Source organism: Scyliorhinus canicula, chromosome 2 (assembly GCF_902713615.1).
Source record: "Scyliorhinus canicula chromosome 2, sScyCan1.1, whole genome shotgun sequence".
NCBI classification, from domain to species: Eukaryota; Metazoa; Chordata; class Chondrichthyes; order Carcharhiniformes; family Scyliorhinidae; genus Scyliorhinus; species Scyliorhinus canicula.
The window spans coordinates 227,524,684-227,545,970 of NC_052147.1; the positions used below are offsets into that span (position 1 = coordinate 227,524,684).

General features: G+C 45.6%; 1 protein-coding gene across 1 annotated transcript in view; it reads right to left on the reverse strand.

Moving 5' to 3' along the window:
- The window catches only part of LOC119961991 (growth factor receptor-bound protein 14-like), a 302,798-nt gene that overhangs the window by 246,161 nt on the left and 35,350 nt on the right, over positions 1–21,287 (reverse strand). The window lies entirely within an intron of this gene.

The window sequence follows — 21,287 nt, forward strand, 5'->3', positions numbered from 1 at the left end:
AAAACCCGATGTTTTCACCTGAACACAATGGATGCTATGTTCCAGGTTATGTGCCAATCTGAAGCTAAAAAGAGCCTACTGGCACGGTGGCAGTGGTGGAGCACAAACCCATGTCTCCAGCGACTGGAACCTCAATCCAGCTCATGGTATGTGTGCACAGCTGGATCGGCGATCTAAAAACCAGTGTTATAGGTTAAGGAGCCTGGGTTTGGAGCTGACAGACTGCAGGCTTGCAGCACAGGACCAGGCAACAAATATGGTGGCTCTGGATAAGACAATTGTGTCTGCATTGGGGAGCATCTTAGAGATTTGTCCCAAAGTCGTAACTGGGACAAGACAGGAGGCCCCACCATAGACGATGGAGCTTGCAACTCAATAGCATGTTAGTTTGCAGGGGCTGGTCGCTAGTAACATTATTCATTTCTCCAGGATTATCCTTCATAACTAACCATCTCCATGAACTGGTTTAGCTCACTGGGCTAAATCGCTGGCTTTTAAAGCAGACCAAGCAGGCCAGCAGCACGGTTCGATTCCCGTACCAGCCTCCCCGGACAGGCGCCGGAATGTGGCGACTAGGGGCTTTTCACAGTAGCTTCATTGAAGCCTACTCGTGACAATAAGCGATTTTCATTTCATTTCATTTCAACTCTCTTCCGTTCCTTCACCCTCCTGCAACAAACTCATGCACATTTTTCTCACGAAGAGCAAGACCACCTGTTCAGTTGCATAACCCCACATCCAACCCAAACTAAACCAAACTAAACAACCCAATTTTCCTGCTAACCGAGTTCTGGTCTGGTGTTTTCTCCACATTCCCTCCATTTAGCCTCACACCCTTTCAGAGTTCATCATGTTCTGCGTTTTCTTTGGGAGAAGAAAAAGTAGCAACAACTATTTGACTGCAGGAGCTACACAAACGTTCAAACCCCATTAAGACAAAAAAAGCAATATGCGACTGCCGGAAAGAGATCCACCAAAGCTCTTTCTAGCTTTAGTTGAGGATCATTTGAAATTTGTGCTTCCCCATGTGTGTGTATCGCCCATGGTTAAATTTGATGGAAATCAGGCAAGCAGAGGTAAAAATAGCATGGGGTCTAAATGATGCCACTTGAAGCTTTTTGCACATGTGTCTCTAATGCACTGCCAGTCAAAATTTATTTCTGCTGTCAAAACTTGTCAAACTGTAGGACCAGTCAACAATTAAGCTCATGTGCCATTTTGTTTTGAAAGAAAATGGAGAAGTGGTGAAAATCACGTTGGTGGCATCCAAACAGGTATTGCGATTCAGAACTCAGACATGTAAACAAACAGCCCTCTTTAGTTGTGAGATTAAAGAGAGAGGAGACTGTGATGTGTAACAGTTAGTTATTAAGTCTGTCATGTGACATAGCCTCACGAGAGCAAGCTTTTTTGTAAAATCTCCAGCATTTTACTTTTCTACAGGTATTATTTTTTGCGTAAGTGTTATATATGGTTAAACAGATCTTCTCAAAGTGCTCTGCCTTAACCTTTTTCTCTCCCTTTGTCCAGTCTCTCCCCACCTACATCTGCAACTCCTCAGATGCCCTCTGCTGCTTTAACAGTTTCTTGACCCCAACAGTCATCTTTTCACCAGGAATGCGCAATTCCTCCCCTACCCAGGTAGCCCGACGGCTCTTTGTTCCTTCCTTGAACAGAGGTCCAACCGGCCCATATCCACCAGTTATTCTCACATTGGACAATTTCTTCTTTAGCTCCACTCACTTCACCGAACCTATGCAAACCGATGGAGGTCCATCTTTTGGTGGGATTTGTGGAGTGTTATGGGAGTGTTTATTCCAGTCTGATATAAATACCCTCGGTCCCCTCCCTCACCTTTTATCTAGCACATTGAGGACTACATTTGTGCAGCATTTGCTCTCAACCCAAACTGGACAATGTCATCCACCTTGCTTCCAGTTCCCACTCTTGCCTCACCTTCAGATGGTGAATCTCCAACTCATCTCCTCAAATTCTCTGTTTTTACTAATCAGTTTTGCAATCTCTGTTGCAGCTGTTCTGCCTTTTTTCATTCCAATGCTTCCGTTATATCTTCCTCTCTTCACAAACAAAGATCCCCCTCACCATGCTCGAAAAGGCCCTCAACTGTGGCCATTCCATTTCCAGTACTCTTGCTCTTTCCCCTCCCCACCAGCCTCCACATTCTCCACCATTTTCTCCACTGTTAACATTGTGCACCCAAAAAATTCACTTCCCTTCCCTTTTCAGCATTCTGAAGGGACCATTCCCTCCGTTACACCAGGTCCGCTCTTCAGTAACCAACAGCAACTCCTCCCCTTCCCACAACACCTTTCCCTGCAAGTGCAGTTGATGTAACACCTGCTCTTTGACCTCTTCCCTTCAACCTGTCCAGGACCACAAGCTTTCTTCTCAGATGAAACTGTAATTTACTTGTATTTCTTTCAATTTAGTATCCTGCCTGTATTCACTGCTCACAGAGTCATCTCCTCTAAATAGGGAAACCAAACACAGATTGGGTGATTTGTGGAACACCACACTGCAACGCCCTTGAGCTCTGAAACTCTCAGATTTCTGCATTCTTCAAATCCTGGTTTCTTGTATCACCCTCACTGGTGGCTCTGACTTCAGTGTCTGGGCCTCAAGCTCTGGAATTCTGTCATAAGCCTCTCCTCCTTCCATAAGTTCCTCAAAACCTACCTGGTCCAAATACCTCATGTGGTTTGATGTTACACGTGGAGTACATGTTTTGGTGCATTAAAATATGGTAATGGCAGAAGTGAATTCCCGTGGAAGGTACTTTGGGTGGCACTTCACAGTTGGGTATTCCAGGTCTGGAGAGCAGTAGTTCGCCAGGGTTGCCACATCCAAGCACCAGAAGTGGATGAGGAGGCAAAACCTTCCACCCTTTGCTTTGCCCAATAATACAGGATGGTCCATCCAGTGTATTCAGAATCCATCAGGTTGTATGGCACAGTCTGGTTAGGCAGGAATGAGCCATGTCTCTGTGAAACAGAGCACAAAGCATTCTCTTACTTCCCTCTGAGAGATAAACCTTGCGTTAAGTTCATCCAGCTTGTTTTTGATTGCTTGGACGTTTGCCAAGAGTCTGCTGGGGAAAGGGGACTTGAACCCACATTGTTTTAGTCTCACCTGCAAAGTACTATGTTTTCCTTGCTTCCTCTGTCAGCAGCTACTTCTGGATGGTCCCAGGATCCGAAGGAGAAGTCTGACCTTATAAAAGTAAGTGGTTGCATCTGGCGAAGTCCCGGGCATTGTTCACGATTTCAGGCTTGCCAGGGGAGGCACGCTCACGATCTGGTCGGGCCCCGGGGATCCGCAAGGACAGGTCTACCTATCAGAGCATTCGGGTCCTCGCATAGGATCTCCACTGTTATGGGAGTGTTTGGACTGGGCTGGGTCGCAGGCAGGGTCTTCCTGAGTCAGGTTGGGCCAGGTCACGTGTTTGATTCCAGCATTGTTGGTCTGGTCGGACGTTCCTGGAATCGGGCCTTGCTTGCTCGGGCCTCGAGGCGGATTATCCTCCTGCCAGTAAGTCGGGGAGCTGGGCGACCCTCTCCGGGTCGGGTCAGGCCATGGCGGGTCTCATGGTCAAAGGTTGGGCCGGGGCTGCTTCGCCGGCCAGGTTGGGCGCTCTGGGAGCTGGGTCGGGTCCTACACGAGGTCAGGGTCGGACTCCTGGGTCAGACCTCTCCCACTTCCAGGTCGAGGCCAGGGTCGGGTCACTGGAGGAGTCCTGTTGGGTCGGGTCATGTGGGCAGGCCCACGCACATTGGAGGATCTTCAGACTTGTCATTAAACATGTTGTATGATCTATCCTGGCATTTTTATTTATTTATTTTTAAAATTTAGAGTACCCAATTCATTTTTTTTCCAGTTAAGGGGTAATTTATAGCATGGCCAATCCACCGACCCTGCACATCTTTGGGTTGTGGGGATGAAACCCACACAGACATGGGGAGAATGTGCAAACTCCGCACGGACAGTGAACCAGAGCCGGGATCGAACCTGGGACCTCGGCGCCATGAGGCAGCAGCACTAACCACTGCGCCACCGTGTTGCCCTCCTGGCATTTTGATGAGACGAGTATTCCCAACCATTCTGGGTAAACATATTTATCGGATGTCAAAAATGAATGATTTGTGTGTTGAACACAAAAAAGGGCCTGAAGATGAAGTATGTAGGACCTGAACAACATGAACGCACGATAGAGTAGGAATGAACGACTGGTTTATTACGGTATACACAAAATAACAAAACAATAAATGTTGACAAGAGAAGATCTCCTGTACGAATATAGCATGAGTGTCATTTGAGCTGCGAATGACTATTCCCACACATCCTCATTGATTTTACTGCTGCTCCTTTGGTTGCCCATAGGGTATGATTTCGTTTCTTTGTGGGGAAGAGCACACATCCTGAAGACTATTGTTGGATTATAATTCAGGATGGCCTCAAGTCAACTGAAATAAATAGAGTGCCTCCAAAGTGTCAACGGTGTTCACAATCACTGTTCTCATGCATGAACAGACTTTACCATATAATGCTTCGCTCTCCACTAGAGAATCCATACAGGTGTTAATACCTATTGATGCAGAAAATCATTTCAATCTTCCAGAAGCCATCGACAGACTTACCTTTCTTACATTTGAAGAAATGTTAACATGATAAAATGCCTTAAATGGCAACACTCAGGATTACTTACCCACGATTTAGGTCCTCAATGAAGTACTTACATTACTACATTTGTATGTACTTCAGTGGCTGTAATGTGCAAAAGATAAATTGGTTTGCAATTTTAATATAATTTTAAGTCAACATCACCCTTTATCATCCCGTTCACCCATTTCCCTGTTACGTGCTTGATTTGTTTGTCCACTTTTGGCATTTCATGATTGTCACATGCTTGCACTTCTTTTACTTGATTATTTAGTCTGTATGTGCATTTTTCAATGCAAGTGACACTGAAATTCAGACTATCAACCTTTTTTCTTGAATAAAGTACCATTATAAATACCACTATTACAAAAGGTATTCTATTTTACGATGAATCGTACTGATTGCAAACGTGCTGCCCTTTGGGGAAAATGTTTTATTCTTTCTTGCAATGTAAGTTACAACGTGGAGTAAGGAAATCAGTAAAGCCATGTAGTTGGAATCAATGGGATAGAAATTGGTCTTCACACATTTTCAGGCAAAGAATAATCGGTGCATAATTGGTGCACACCAGAAGTTAGAGGTTCAGGTCTTGCCCAAACAATGACCTCAAGGCATGATTTTAATCATTGTGGAAACCAGCGTACAGAATGGGACGAGAAGAGGGGGGGGGGGGGGGGGGGGGGGGGGTGCCGTTGCTAGAAAGGGAAAGGGATTGGAGCAGGCTAGTTGCAGCCTGCAAGTACTGCTACATCCAGCTGTCCTTCAGCTGTTGGACGTAAGTAGGGCGTAAGACATTTTCTGACCTCTAGAAAGTTAGGTTAGACTGCATGTGGAGTCTTTTAACAAGTCATGTATTCCCAATGCTATAGGTGTAGTGTCCATTTAAGGTCAGCAGCAGTTTTTTTTTATTCATTCATGGGACGCGGGCACCACAGGGTGTGCCAGCATTTATTGCCCAGCCCGGAAAGCCACTTTTGTCAACATGGTAGTAGCCCCAAGATAAATGCAGATAGGGCATAGGGACTTTGCACTCATCTAAAATTTTCATCTGCTGAACAGACACAAGGAGCAAAACTTCCCCCCCGGTGACTTCTTGGGCATTCTGAAATCCTACTACTCTAACACTACCTTGGGAATGAATCGCGAATCTGGAAACCAAACTATATGTCATTTGTTTCACACATTCAAGTGCAAATGTTTGACTGAGCTTAATTATTTCCCCTACGACAAGTGGGAACATCCTTGGAGCATAAAAATGAAGGGAAAGTGTTGTCTATTTTGCAGTGGTGTAAAATACATGCAGATATAGATGTTATTCTCCAATTTGATTTCTCTCCATATAGCCTGTTTCAAAAAACAAATCTTTTCACAGGACCGATCGTGGAGATTTTCCTTGCGTAAGCATTGGGCTGAGATTGTCTAATGTAAAGCACACATTACAATTGCACAATAGTACATCTGAAGCAAACTGGTTTTGGAGGCATATGATACAATCCTCATAATGATCAAAATTTAGAAAGCTGCTCCCATTTTAAAGGAGAAGATTCAACAGCTGAAGAATTACACAATAGCGCACAATTTTAAGAACAGGAAAAGACAACTGGGCCAACAAGTCTGTTCTGGGAAAGAGTGAAAAGGAAAACTGACCAATATTAAGGCAGCAAATTGATAAATCCAAAACAAATTTAAAAGGCTGGAGAAGAAAGTAGTGTTTCTCAGAAACCTTTTCTTGCATCCTGTTGAATAGTGCAAAGGGATCTCCGAAATATGTGAAGTAAGACCTACTGCTGAGAAGAACATGAAGAACAAGAGAGAAAAAAGTTTTATAAAATAAGTTTTAGTAATTAAGGAGCCTTGGCTGGGTTACAGGAGGGGACTCCCAGTGGGTTAGAATGGAGGAGAGTCTGTGTTGGGGGTCAGGGCTGAGGGCATTGGCAACAGCACCGATCCCAATGGCTCCCGGGAAATACTCAGGGAGTCCGGTAGTAGTAGCGATGTTGATAATCCGGAGGCATTTGCGGTAGCACTTTAGGCAGGGGGCAGAGTCAAGTGAATTGCCGATTCGGGGGGGGGGGGGGGAATCACAAATTTGAGCCAGGGAAGTGAAATGGGAGTTTTCAGAGATGGGAGGAGAAGGGAGTCAGGGCATTAAAGGATTTGTTTCTAGGGGGCCGGTTTGTGGGATTGAAGACGATGGTGGTGACATATGGATTGGGGCAGGATGAAATCTTCAGATATATGGAGGTCCGAGATTTCACTAAGAAGGAGATACAGAGCTTTCCGGTGGCTCCGGCTCCTCCTTGTTGGAGGAGGTGCTGATGACAGGGGAAATGGAGAAAGCGATTTATGGGGCGATTCTGGGTGAAGAGAAGGCACCGCTGGAGGGGAATAAGACAAAGTGGGAGAAGGAGTTGGGAAAGAGCATGGAGGAGGGGTTGTGGTGTGAGGCGCTTTGCAGGGTGAATGCCTCAACTTTGTGCGTGAGGTTGGGGCTGATACAACTGAAGGTGGTGTATAGGGCGCACCTCGCAAAGGCGAGAATGAGCCGACTCTTTGTGGGGGTAGAGGATGTTTGTGAACGTAGTGGGGGGCCCCACAAACCACATTCATATGTTTTGGTCCTGCCCAAAGCTGGAAGGGTATTGGAGGGAGGTATTCAGGGTAATTTCAAAGGTGGTACATGTGAAGATTGAGCAGCGTCCTCTGGAGGCCATATTCGGGGTATCGGTTCGGCCGGGGTTGGAAGCGGGTGCAGAGGCAGACGTTTTAGCCTTCGCCTTGCTGATCGCCTGAAGGCACATCTGTTGGGGTGGGGGTCAGTCAGTTTCTCCATCCTGTGCCATGGCGTGGCGGAGGGATTTGTTGGAGTTTTTAACACTCGAGAAGGTGGGGCGCGATTCTCCGCTGCCCACGACGGGTCGGAGAATAGCGGGAGGGCCTTCCCGACATTTTTCCCGACTTCCCGCTATTCTCCCCCCCCCCCCCCCCCCCCCCACGACCGCCCCACGACACGAATCGCTGCTCGCCGTTTTTTACGGCGAACAGCGATTCTCCCCTGGCCGATGGGCCGAGTTCCCAGGCCTTTACGGCCGTTTTCACAAACGCAAATACACCTGCTCTCACCGTTCGTGAAAACGGCCGCAAAGTGCCGTCCCGGACAACCATGGCACCGATTGGCACGGCCGCACCACGGCCGTGCCAAGGGTGGCATGGGCCCGTGATCGGGTGGCACCGATCGCGGGCAGCGGGTCCGATACCCACGCACTCTTTGTTCCTCCGCCGCCCCGCAGGATCAGTCCGCGGGGCGGCTGAGGGGCATGACGGCCCGCGCATGCGCGGGTTTTGACGCATATGCGTGATGACGTCATCCGCGCATGCGCGGCTGACGTCATCGTGCGCGTCAGCCGCCGTGACGCTTGGCGCGTGGGCTTAGCGACGGTTGCTAAGCCTGCGATGCCGTTCATCAAGGGGCCGCGCTGCTACCCCCGACCGGGGGGGAGAATCAGGTCCCGGGAGGGGGCGCGGAGGCTGCCGTGAAACACGGTTAGTTTCACGGCAGCCTTTATGACTCTCCGCATTTGCGGAGAATCGCGCCCGTGAAGTTTGAGTTAAGGGGAAGGATGGAAGGTTTCGACAATTCATGGATTTTCTTTATTATGTACTTTCAAGAATTGGATGACATTGAACATTAGGGCGGGGGGGGGGGTTGGACTGTGTATGTTGCTGGTGACAATGTATGGGTGAATAGTGGATTCCTGATTACTTTTCTTTGATGTTTGTACTTCAAATGTTGAGGGTTGTTTGGGGGTTGGTGGGAGGGAGGAATTGTTGGGCAGGGGATTGACGTTGTATTTGTTACAGTTGATCGTTTATTGGTGGGTGGAAATTTGGATGAAATGTGAAAAAGGAAGAGAATAAAAATATATTTTTTTTAAATTAAGGAGCCATGGAAATGAGGCTAAAAATATTAATAGATGACTGGTAAGAGTCGAGTTGTTTTTGCTAGAACGAAGGAGGTTATGTGGTGATTTAATAGTAGTTAACATTATGATGGAGTGGGGGAAACATGGATAGAAATAGACTGCTTCCAAAATGGATTCAAGATTCAACATGAGAGATTTTGGACAGAAAGCAGGATAATCACTTTCTTTTACACAGAGGCATGAGAATTTATTAAATTCACTACTGCAATTAGTGATTGAAGCGGACACATATTGACATTTAATAGACTTGATGGATCGGTGAAGAAAGGAGTTTAAAGGGATATGTAAACAGGCCATGGGCACATAATTAGAATTACAACTCTTAGGGAAATAAACACCCAACACAAATCAATTAGATCAAGGACCTGTTTCTACGTTATAATTTATTGTTATTCAAGGATATGAGGTTGGTTATAGTAGATTGGTGTAAAAAAGCATGTTGAAATATGACTTTAATTGCCTTATTGAAAACAACACTGTTGATTAGGAGCCTTCGTTCAACAAAAGCAGACACAGACGACCAAATTCATCAGCACCTCCATTGTGCCAGTTCAGTCTTTGGCTGACTGAGGAAAAGAGTATTTGAGGATCAGGATCTTAAACCTGAACACTTGGAAATATTTCCAATTAGGATGGGTGGTCTGGGCCTGGGTTTCCTGTGGCAAAGGTTTACAGGCCCCTGCCAGCGGGTTTGCAGCTGGGTGAGTTTGTAAAATTCCCTGGGTGCTCTTCCCACTGCCCTCCTGCCCAGACCTGTCTGCAATTCTACATGGAGGCAGGCAAGGTCCAGGACGGCTTACCATCATCCCAATTGAGGCCATTAAATGACTATTCCTTGCCCAGTCGCAATTCTGAGGTTGGTGAATGAAGGTCAGGGAAGGGTGGATTATATGTCCAGTAGATTAACTTGATCCAGCCTCAGGTAGGAAAGTGGAGAGGAATATTTTCCCTTCAGGTATCCCACACCATTCCCCCCACCACAGATTTGGCCACTCGCTACCCACTGGCCTTTGCAGCCTGGCCCTCCCTGCCCACCATTTTGAAGCCTTCCTTCCAGGTCCCGTCACAAAATCCCTGCAGTCATCTGGCTCTGGGGCTCCCTTAGACAACAATTGAATTTTTTGCAGAAGAGTTCCTTGTAACTCTGATTAGGAATTTACAAAAATTGCATGCAGGAAAATACACTGGCACAATAGGTCAATAGGTAGATTTTCTTTCACAAGAAACTAACCCAGGCATGACTGAAGCAAAAGGCATGCAAATACGAAGACTTCAATGTCTAGGTCAGCAGTATTTCACTAGCACAGTCCTAAATTGGAAATATAGAATTTACAGTGCAGAAGGAGGCCATTCGGCCCATCGAGTCTGCACCGGCTCCTGGAAAGAGCACCCTACCCAAGGTCAACACCATAACCCCATAACGCCACCCAACACTAAGGGCAATTTTTTTTTTGGAGACAAAGGGAAATTTATCATGGCCAATCCACCTAACCTGCCCATCTTTGGACTGTGGGAGGAAACCGGAGCACCCGGAGGAAACCCACGCGCACACGGGGAGGATTTGCAGACTCCGCACAGACAGTGACCCAAGCCGGAATTGAACCTGGGACCCTGGAGCTGTGAAGCGATTGTGCTATCCACAATGCTACCGTGCTGCCCACGGTATAGGGCAGAATTCTCCGCAATGCTGGTCAGAAAGCACGGCGATACAAACCACATCTGGAACGTGGCCTGCAGATATCGGGACTAACCCAAACAATGCCTGGGGTGGCAGCTGGAGTTCAGGATGGAGGCCGGCAGCAACCCTGGACCCGGAATACCACAGCAGTGGGTGAGGGGGAGCATCGGCAGTTGGATTCCCCAGATTCGGTATCCTGGAGGAGGTTCATCTCTGGTCTCAGGCTGCTCCAGGAGATCTACCTTTATTTTCAGGAGGTTCATCTTAATTGGGGGTCAGTTTTCAGCATGGTGCCCGGATAAGACTGCAGCTATGCGCCGTGGCGGGCTGGCCTTATACTTAATAAGGCCAGGCCGGAAAGTTTGGAGTGTTTTCCTGCCGGCTTTTGCAGCGGGAAGCACCCCATGTTCCTGCTCCCACCATGGGACCTAGGAACCTAACCCCAGATGGGAGAATCTGCCTATAAGAACAAGATTATAACTAGAAAAAGAAAATCACAGGTTTGCATGAAATAAAATGCATTAAGTCCATTGAACCTTGGTTCACCTTCTTGGCACTAAGTTTTTCAATCACAAAGAAACAATCATCTGCATATAATTTAATATTTAAATTTAGAACGGACTTGGGAGTATAGAATTAGCTAATGTCACGTAACCCATCAAACCCTCTACATCTGGCCTCCTAATGATCTGCAATTTCCTCAAATTAAACTGGAGGAAGACAGATGTCATCACCTTCAGTGGGTGCAATATATTACCTTGTAAACAAATTTATCCCCCGGGATCAGCGAGAGGAGATGGAGGCACTTGGGGATTGTGTGTTTAAGCTATGTTGGCGGGGTATGGTTGTTGGTTGGGAGGGGGGGGTGTTACGCACTGAATTATGTTTACATTTGTTTTTGTATCTTTTGTTGTTCTAAATCCATAAATGCCTTAATAAAATGTTTGTTTAAAAAAAATCCATCCTCTTCCTTGACACGGTCTCCGATGAAACGTGTATATTTGCAACCTCTGGTGTCCTATTTGTGTTCCAAGGCAAGCTTATGACCCCTGTGCCCATCACAACAAATGTCTACTTTCAACACTTTAGCATTCCAATAAGGACAAATTGTAAATGTACAGAAGTTTTGGGTGAGGCCTTGGACAGATTATCCAACGAGGAGACAGGGAAAATGGACAGAAATTTGAATTAGCAGCCTAATTGATCCCTAACTGAGCTTCTGACCAGATATCCTCTTCCTCACCAGGACTATTTACTTCCACCTGTGGAATATTGCATACCTCCACCCTTGCCTCAGTTTATCTGCTGCTGAAACACTAATCTATTCCTTTACCATATCCAAACTTGAGTATTTCAATGTTTCCCCCTTCTGGACTCCTAACTTCCACCATCCATAAACTCGAGTTCACCCAAAGCTTTGCTACTTGATTTATGAGCACATATTTAGTCTCACTCATTCAGCACCTCGTGCTCAGTGACCTATATTCGGTTCCTCGCCTGTCACAAAATCACAGAATCAGAATTGGATTGGATTGGATTGGATTGGATTGGATTGGATTTGTTTATTGTCACGTGTACCGAGGTACAGTGAAAAGTATTTTTCTGCAAGCAGCTCAACAGATCATTCAGTACATGGGAAGAAAAGGGAATTAAACAGAATTCAAGAAAATACATGAGAATACATAATAGGGCAACACAATATATACAATGTAACTACATAAGCATTGGCATCGGATGAAGCATACATGGGTGTAGTGTTAATGAGGTCAGTCCATAAGAGGGTCATTTAGGAGTCTGGTGACAGTGGGGAAGAAGCTGTTTTTGAGTCTGTTCGTGCGTGTTCTCAGACTTCTGAATCTCCTGCCCGATGGAAGAAGTTGGAAAAGTGAGTAAGCCGGGTGGGAGGGATCCTTGATTATGCTGCCTGCTTTCCCCTGGCAGCGGGAGGTGTAGATGGAATCAATGGATGGGAGGCAGGTTCGTGTGATGGACTGGGCGGTATTCACGACTCTCTGAAGTTCCTTGCGGTCCTGGGCCGAGCAGTTGCCATACCAGGCTGTGATGCAGCCCGATAGGATGCTTTCTATAGTGCATCTGTAAAAGTTGGGAAAGGTTAATGTGGACATGCCGAATTTCCTTAGTTTCCTGAGGAAGTATAGGCGCTGTTGTGCTTTCTTGGTGATAGCGTCGACGTGAGTGGACCAGGATAGATTTTTGGTGATGTGCACCCCTATGAATTTGAAACTGCTCACCATCGCTACCTCGGCTCCGTTGATGCTGACAGGGGTGTGTACAGTACTTTGCTTCCTGAAGTCGATGACCAGCTCTTTAGTTTCACTGAATAATACAGTGCAGAGGAGGTTCTTCAGCCCATCAAGTCTGCACTGCCGCATGAAAACAGCTGATCTGCCTACCTAATCCCATTTGCCAGCAGTTACATAGCCTTGAATGTTATGACATGCGGAGTACTCATCCAGGTACTTTTTAAAGGATGTGAGGCAACCCGCCTCTACCATCCTCCCAGGCAGTTCATTCCAGACCATCACCACCCTCTGGGTAAAAACGTTTTCCCTCAAATCCCCGCTAATCCTGCTGCCCCTCACCTTGAACTTGTGTCCCCTCATGGCTGACCCTTCAACTGACCCTGTCCATGTCCCTCATAATCTTGTATACCTCAATCAGGTCGTACCTCTGTCTTCTCTGCTCCAGCAAAAATAACTCCAGCCTATCCAACCTCTCTTCACAAGTTAAATGTTCCATCCCAAGCAACATCCTGGTGCATCACCATGTAGACAACATCCACTGCCTTACCCTCATCAATCATCTTTGTCACTTCCTCGAAAAACTCGATCAACTTAGTGAGACACGACCTCCCCTTCACAAACCATGTTGCCTCTCACTAATACGTTGACTTATTTCCAAGTAGGAGTAAATACTGTCTCAAAGAATCCTCTCTAATAATTTTCCTACCACTGACATAAGGCTCACTGGCCTGTAATTGCCTGGATTATCCTTGCATTCTTTTGTAAATAAAAGTTTATAGGGAATAGCCATTCTACACACCACATAGAATGCTGTTTACACACATTAGCAAATAGCATTCCAGGTTGAGGTAGTGTGACCCCTTTAAGGGGCGATCTTTCGCGGACCACATGGCCCGATCAGGCCCTATGGCGCAGTAGCACCCGTGGAAAAACAGCGGGGCCCTGGGAGCAGGGCGCCTGGGTAGTGTGGACTCAAAGGTAAAGGCAAAAAGATCTGAATGATATACCTCTGTGCCTTTATATAGTTAGACTTCATTGTTGTTTCCAATATACCTCTTTGTTATACAACAAGCCTCCTCAGTAATACCTCGCGTTATTGCAGGTAAAAGACTTTCTGTGCTGTGACTTAGTTGAGGTTTGTTTAAATAATTACTAAAGACAAATGATCAGAGACAATTATGAAATCCAGCCGAAATTTGGGTCTAAAGAGAAGCTAACATTCTGTATGCAATGCTGCACCATTGAGAAAGAATGGAGGTAATTATAACTGAACCTGCTTAGCAGGAAACAGGCTGAATCGGATCAGCTGTCCATTTCTTGCACCTCACAGAATTTATGTTCTATCCGAATCAGTCAATTTCCTGCCAGGCAGGTTAGGTTGAAATTACCCAAGTCACATTTCCCTTATTGTCAAACAATAAAAGCACACTTGCAATTAAAATAATGAAAGGTTTAAATGTAAAATATGTTCTAAAAGCAACATATCGTGATTCCTGTTTAACTGTGCTCAAACAGAATTCACGATTGGGGCAAAACAAATTATTTCTTTGACACTAATTCTGATCTAGTTCCGAAACACCATCTATGTCCTCTGGACTTGGGATACAAATTGGCCAGAAATTGGCAGACAAATTGGCCAGAAATTGGCAGACAAATTGGCCAGAAAAAAACAACAGACCTGAGGATTGGGAAAAGTTTCGAATTCAGCACAGGCGGACCAAGGGATTGATTAAAAAGGGGAAAATAGAGAAAATAAAGTACAAGAGCAAGGGGACATAAAAACTGATTGGAAAAGCATCTATAGGTATATGAAGAAAGAAGTTTGGTGAAGACAAATGTAGGACCCTTACAGTCAGAGACAGTGTAATTTATAATGGGAAACAAAGAAATGGCTGACCAACAAATGCATACTTTGTTCTGTCTCCACAAAGGAAGACATAAATAATGTACCACAAATGTTGGGGAACACAGGGTTCAGTGAGAGGTACTAACTGAAGCAAATCAGACTTCGTAGGGAAATGGTGTTGGAGAAATTGCTGGGATTGAAGGCTGGTAAATCCCCAACGCCTGATAATCTAATTCTTCAAGAATGTAATCAGTAGAATTGATCAGTGTATCGAGTATGCACTGACAATAACTGCCCCATGTCTCGCACTTAACAGGGTTAAATACTACCTGCCACTGCTCTGCCCATCTGGCCAACCCATCTATATCTTCCTGTAACCTATGACCCTTTTCTTTACTGTTTATCACCATCCCAATCTTGGTGTGGATGTTTCCTATTTGGACTTTCAGAAGGCTTTAAACAAGGTCCCACAAAAGAGAACAGCGTGTAAAATTGAAGTGCATGGGATTGAAAATAGTATATTGAGATGGATAGAAATATGGTTGACAAACAGGAAATAGAGAGCAGGAATAACCAGGTCTTTTTCCATGTGGCAGGCTTTGACTAGTGGGGCACTACAGGGATGACCACTAGGACCCCAGCTATCCACAATGTATATTAATGATTTAGATGAAGGAACTAAATGTAACATCTTCAACTTTGCAGATAACACAAAGCTGGATGAGAGGGTGAGCTATGTGGAAGATGGAGAGATGCTTCAGTGTGATTTGGACATGTTGAGTTAGTGGGAAAATGAATGGCTCTGGAAGTACAATGTGGATAAATGTGAGGTTATTACTTCGGTAGCAAAGATTATTATCTGAATGGCTGTAGATTGAGAGAGGGGAATGTGCAATGAGACCTGGGTATCCTTGTACACCAGTCACTGAAGGAAAGCATGCAGGTGCATCAGATGGTATGAAAAGGCAAATGATATGTTGACCTTCATGGAGTCATACATTGCAGAAAAGGCCCTTCAGCGTATCGAGTATACACCGACAATAACTGCCCCATATCTCGCACTAATCCCACCTACCAGCACTTGTCCCATATTTTTAATGTAATGTTGTTTCATGTGCTCATCCAAGTGCTTTTTAAAGTTTATAAGGTTTCCAGCCTCAGGAAGTGCATTCTAGTTTCTGACCACCTTCTGAGTGAAATTTATTTTTCTCAAAACCCCTCGGAATCTCCAGCCCCTTGACCTAAAACTATGCCCCCTTGCGATTGACCCCTCAGCCAAGGAGAAAAGCTGCTTCCTATTTATTTTGCCCAAACCCCTCAATGTTATATACCCAAATCATGTCCTCCCTCAGCCTTCTCCGCATAAAGAAAACAATTCCAGCCTATGTAGTTTCTCCTTATACCCAAGGTGCTCCATCCCAGGCAACATCTTGGTGAATCTCCTCTGCACCCCCTCCATGGAATCACTTCCTTCCTATAGTGAGGTGACCACAACTGCACCCAGTACTCCAGGTATGGCCGAACCAACACTCGGTACAGCTCCAACATAACATCCTTACTCTTATACTCTTTGCCAGGACTGATAAAGGCAAGACTTCCATATGCCTTCTTAACTACTCTATTCACCTGCTCTGCTGCCTTCAGGGACCTGTAAACAAGTACCCCAAGATCCATCTGTTCCTTTAAGCTTCCTAGTGTCCTGCCATTCATTAAAGGCTCCTGTTTCTTCTTCCAAAGTGCATCACCTCGCACTTAACAGGGCTAAATACTACCTGCCACTGCTCTGCCCATCTGGCCAACCCATCTATATCTTCCTGTAACCTACGACCCTTTTCTTTACTGTTTATCACCATCCCAATCTTGGTGTCAACCCAGGGCCGGCTCAAGGCACCGGCAACTCGGGCAGTCGCCCGGGGCGCCATGTGCTAGGGGGCGCCAGAGACTCGGGTCCCGCGCATGCGCAGTTGGGCCGGTGCCAACCAGCGCATGCGCGGTGGGGCGCACTCCCCCAGGGCGCACCCCCCCTCTGTCCGCCCGCCCCCCCCCCCCCCCCCGGTCCGCCCCCTCGGTCCGCTCCCCCCCCCCGCCTCGGGTCCGCCCCCCCCGGGTCCGCCCCCCCCCGCCCCGCCCGGGTCCGCCCCCCCGCTCGGTCCGCTCCCCCCCCCCCGCCCCCCCCTCCCTCGGGCCCGCCCCCCCCTCCCTCGGGTCCGCCCCCCCCCGGGTCCGTCCCCCCTTCGCCCCTGCCCCCCTCTCGCGCCCCCCCTCTCGGCCCCGCCCCCCTCTCGCCCCCACCCTCTCGGCCCCGCCCCCCACTCGCCCCCCCCCTCTCGGCCCCGCCCCCCTCTCGGCCCTGCCCCCCTCTCGGCCCCGCCCCCCTCTCGCCCCCCCCCCCCTCTCGCCCCCCCTCTCGGCCCTGCCCCCCTCACGCCCCCCCCCCCCCCCCCCCCCCCAAGGGCGCCAAAGTTCAGCTTGCCCGGGGCGCCAGCAACCCTAGGGCCGGCGCTGTGTCAACTGCAAAAGTACTTATCTTCCCCCCCCCCCCATGTTCTTATCTATCTCATTTATATATACAGCAAGGGACCCAGCACTGATCCCTGTGGTATGTCGCTACACTCCTGCCTCCAGTTAACAACACCCTTTATGTCCTACTACTAAGCCAGTTTTGGATCCACCTTGTCAAGTTTCCTTGAATTCCATGTATGTCAACCTTTTAAATCCATCTCCTGTGTGAGACCTTGTCAAAGGCTTTGCTAAAATCCAAATAAACTATATCAACTGCACTTCCTTCATCCACACACTCGATCACTTTATCAAATAATTTGATCCAATTTGTTAGGCATGACCAAAGATGTGCAGGTTAGGTGGATTGGCCATGCTAAATTGACCTTCAGTGTCCAAAACGGTTGGCTGGGGTTACTGGGTTATGGGGATAGGGTGGAGGAATGGACTTAGTAGGGTGCTCTTTACAAGGGCTGGTGCAGACTCGATGGCCAAATGGCTTCCTTCTGCACTGTAAATTCTACGACTTTATGACCTCTCTCTGACAAAACCATGCTGACTATCTCTAATCAACCCATGCCTTTTCAAGTGGAGATTAATTCTCTCCTTCAGAATATTCTCCAACAGATTCCCTACTGCTGATGTGCGACTCATAGCGAAAGGAATTGAGTACAGGAGCAGGGATTGTCTTGCAACGTTATATAGGGCCTTGGTGAGACCAAACCTGGAATATTGTGTGCAGTTTGCTATCATTATCAGAGGAAGGATGTTCTTGCTATAGAGGGAGTGCAGTGAAGGTTTACCAGCTGATTCCTGGGATGGCGTATGAGGAGAGATTGAGTCGATTAGGATTATATTTGCTGGAGTTCAGAAGAATCAGGGGGATCTCATAGGAACCTATAAATTTTAACAGGGTCAGACAGGGTGGCTGCAAGGAGGATGTTCCCTATCGTGCGGGAAGTCCAGAACCAGGGGTCACAGTCTTGAGGATATGTAGACCATTTAGGACTGAGATGAGGAGAAACATCTTCATCTAGAGTGGTGAGCCTATGGAATTCGCTACCACAAAAAGCAGTTGAGGCCAAAATATTGCATGTTTTCAAGAGGAGTTAGACATATCTCTTGGGTCTAAAGGCATCAAAGGATATGGGGGAAAAGCGGGAACAGGTTAATGAGCTGAATGATCAGCCATGATCACAATGAATGGCGGAGAAGGCTTGAAAGGCCAAGTAGCCTACTTCTGATCCTATTTTCTATGCTTCTATAGTAGCATTCTCACATCGGAGTTGTGGGTTCATGTCCTATTCCAAACCCCGAGCATGAACCAAGTATATTCTTTCTATGGAATGCCAGCCTTTATCTTCAGTGATTGGCTATTCCATTGAATTTTGTTGCAAAACACAACATTTTTTTCCACTGCTTACTAAATCTATAGAAATTTTTTTACCAATGTCTGAAACTGTATTAAATTCCCAAAGATGCTCAATATATTTTGACAAGACAGCTAACCAGCAATGCCATTGAGAGCTTAAATTGGATTTGTTTTTTTTGAGTATATAAATACTACACACTATTGAACTGGATGGCAGACTATGATCTAGCCGGATTCAAAACTACCTTATTTGTAGAGGATCTGGCAGGTTGCAATGAAGCATTGTCACTTTTTCTATCATCAGCCACATTATCCTTTAGCCAGCTCACCCAACTTCACAGTGGCTTGCCCTCCATGTTGGCCACTATGTAGTCACTGAAATCGTTGCTGATGCAAAAACAAGGGTCCACGTAGCTGACCCCATTTTTTTTCTCCAAACGATTAAAAAACGTAATTTGATGAAATTCTAAACTTTACAGTCCAGAAGATCTCAACTTTGATACAGTCTGTGCTAAGTTAGCTGATCTTGGCCAGAGCAGCGGTTGGCATACAGCAATTGGCCTCTGTTTCCCATGCTAGGGAGGAAAAGTTCAGCAAGATTCCTGAATCCTAGCCAATGACCCTTGCAGGACTTGAGCACATAAGTGGAAATAATAATTCTAGGCCAACCATAACAGCACTGCCTTCATTTCTTCTGCTTCTCTTTCCGGGAATGGGTTGAGCTTAATATATTGAAACACTCCACCTAGTGGTCCAAACTGAGAACAGGCAGGTTTGCAACTAATTAAACTCGATTTTAATTCTCGTACAAAAAAGATCTGAAATAATCCATCAGGCCATTTTCTGCTACCCTGCTACATTTTTGAATAAGGGATACTTAACACTTTAGGGACTTCCGCCAACCATGGCATCATAAAGCTTAGGCAGCATAATTAATTATTTTATTCCCAAGAATAGAATATTACATTAAGCCATGAAATTATCAAACTTGCACTGGGCACACACCGTAGTACCAAGGTGCAGGTAAGCAAAGTATACCAACTGAATGAGAGGTTTTCTGCCCAAATTTCAAATCTACAATAACATAATAGAAAAATGTTTGGCAAGTTATGATATAACCTTCATGGAAGCCATTCTTATGGCATATTCACGTCACAGCATGAAAAAGCAAATTATTGAATTAGTGACTTATGTCATCACTCACAAGAATTCATAATTTCCTGGACCTCTGCGCGTTTCTGCCCTAGTTGAAGTATTAATAAATTAATCTTTGTTTCCCCACCCCTACATTTATAATCAACGGTGATTACAATTTTTTTCATCTTTGCTTTGTCATCGATGTCATTTAAACTGGAAAAGAAGGGTACTGGACATTAGGTAGCACTGCAATTGATGACTTTCAAGGATCCATCAACCATTCAACTTACACAAGCAGCCTCTGACCAGCCCCCAACCATCAGCGAATGTATCTCAGGCATACAGTTCAAGACAGCGGCAGCATTCACCTAGCATGTGCTATTAGCTAATTAGAGATGTTGGAGAAGAAATTGCTAATCCCTGGACAACTGTCTGATCAGGTAGAAAAAATAATAATTTGTAGAATCAATTAGTCTTGAAAGAATATCACAATGGTAGAGTAGGTGTCTTGAATGTATGATCTACTAAGAGAGAATCTACGATAGTCCAAAAGACCACACCACGAGTAAACCAGAATAATTTAATCAAGTCACAAGTGAGTACTCCTTAGGTAGGTTTTAGATACTTGTGTATGTGAGGGAATTGTAAACAGCACTCCACTTAATCTTCTAACCGGGTAAAGCCAGATTGAGTGCGATATCCTTGTCACACATCTCTTTACTCATTTACTACACATGCACTATACATATTTCTCCATCAACCCATGTATTCTACACCATGAACACACCAGATTACAAAGTGCAGTAATACTGATTAAAAACTCAGTTAAGTAACTAGTTGCTGTTAGGTGAAAAAGAATGAGTAGACCAACAAATTAGTAATGAAACTGTCCTTATGTACAGATGTTCATCACCATTCATGCATAAGTGGTAAGCAGCTTTATTATCCATTTCAGCAAGTGAAAACAGCTATTGTGTAATCCTCAGAGAATTGCAGCTTCAAAACATCTTCTGGATGAAAGACTACTTTGTACATGCAAGTTCAGACATTGAAACAGTGCAACAGGCAGTCATTATCAGTGTGCATTCTTTCAATATTCACACCACAGTAACTTCAATATATGAATTGTCTTCAATGCACAGATTTAAATAGATTTTAACATTTTACTTACTCACATGCTTACTTTCTATTGTGGAACGGTATGCCCAATTATGAGCTGCATATTTGCTGCTGAATGCAGCATGGATTGATAAAAGTTGGGCTTAGCAAAAGTTATTTGTTGAAAGCTACTTTGTTGTCGCTCTATTTTAGAAAGGACTTAATTTTATTGTAACATTGTTGGTGAGTTCGGTGCCAATATTACAATAATAAAGAAATGGCACGAAAATTATTCCTTCTAATTAGCCACCATCCACACTGTGGTGCATTCTAATTAGAAAACAATATATGGTGTAAGAGTTAAGGTTAGACTAAATAGAAAGAGTATGGACTGGATTCCGCCGCCCCGTGCAAGATCGCCACAGGCGGGACGCGGACAATGTAAAGGTCCATTGACCTCGGCAGGAATTTCCGGTCGGCGAGCGGGCGCAGCCAGAGATTCTGTCCAATATATATCTATATATTTATGGTCTTGCACATTGATACTCATGCCATATAATGCTTACTATATCACTTTGCTGTTAATGCCACGTCATCATATTGTTATGTGATTCAACTATTTCCATCACATTAAAAAAATTTTACTATTGCAATTGAACCTTATTATTTCTTTTCCTTACCGCGGAGACAGTGTATTTGAAGAACTGAAATAAACAGAATTTTTAATTGCCCT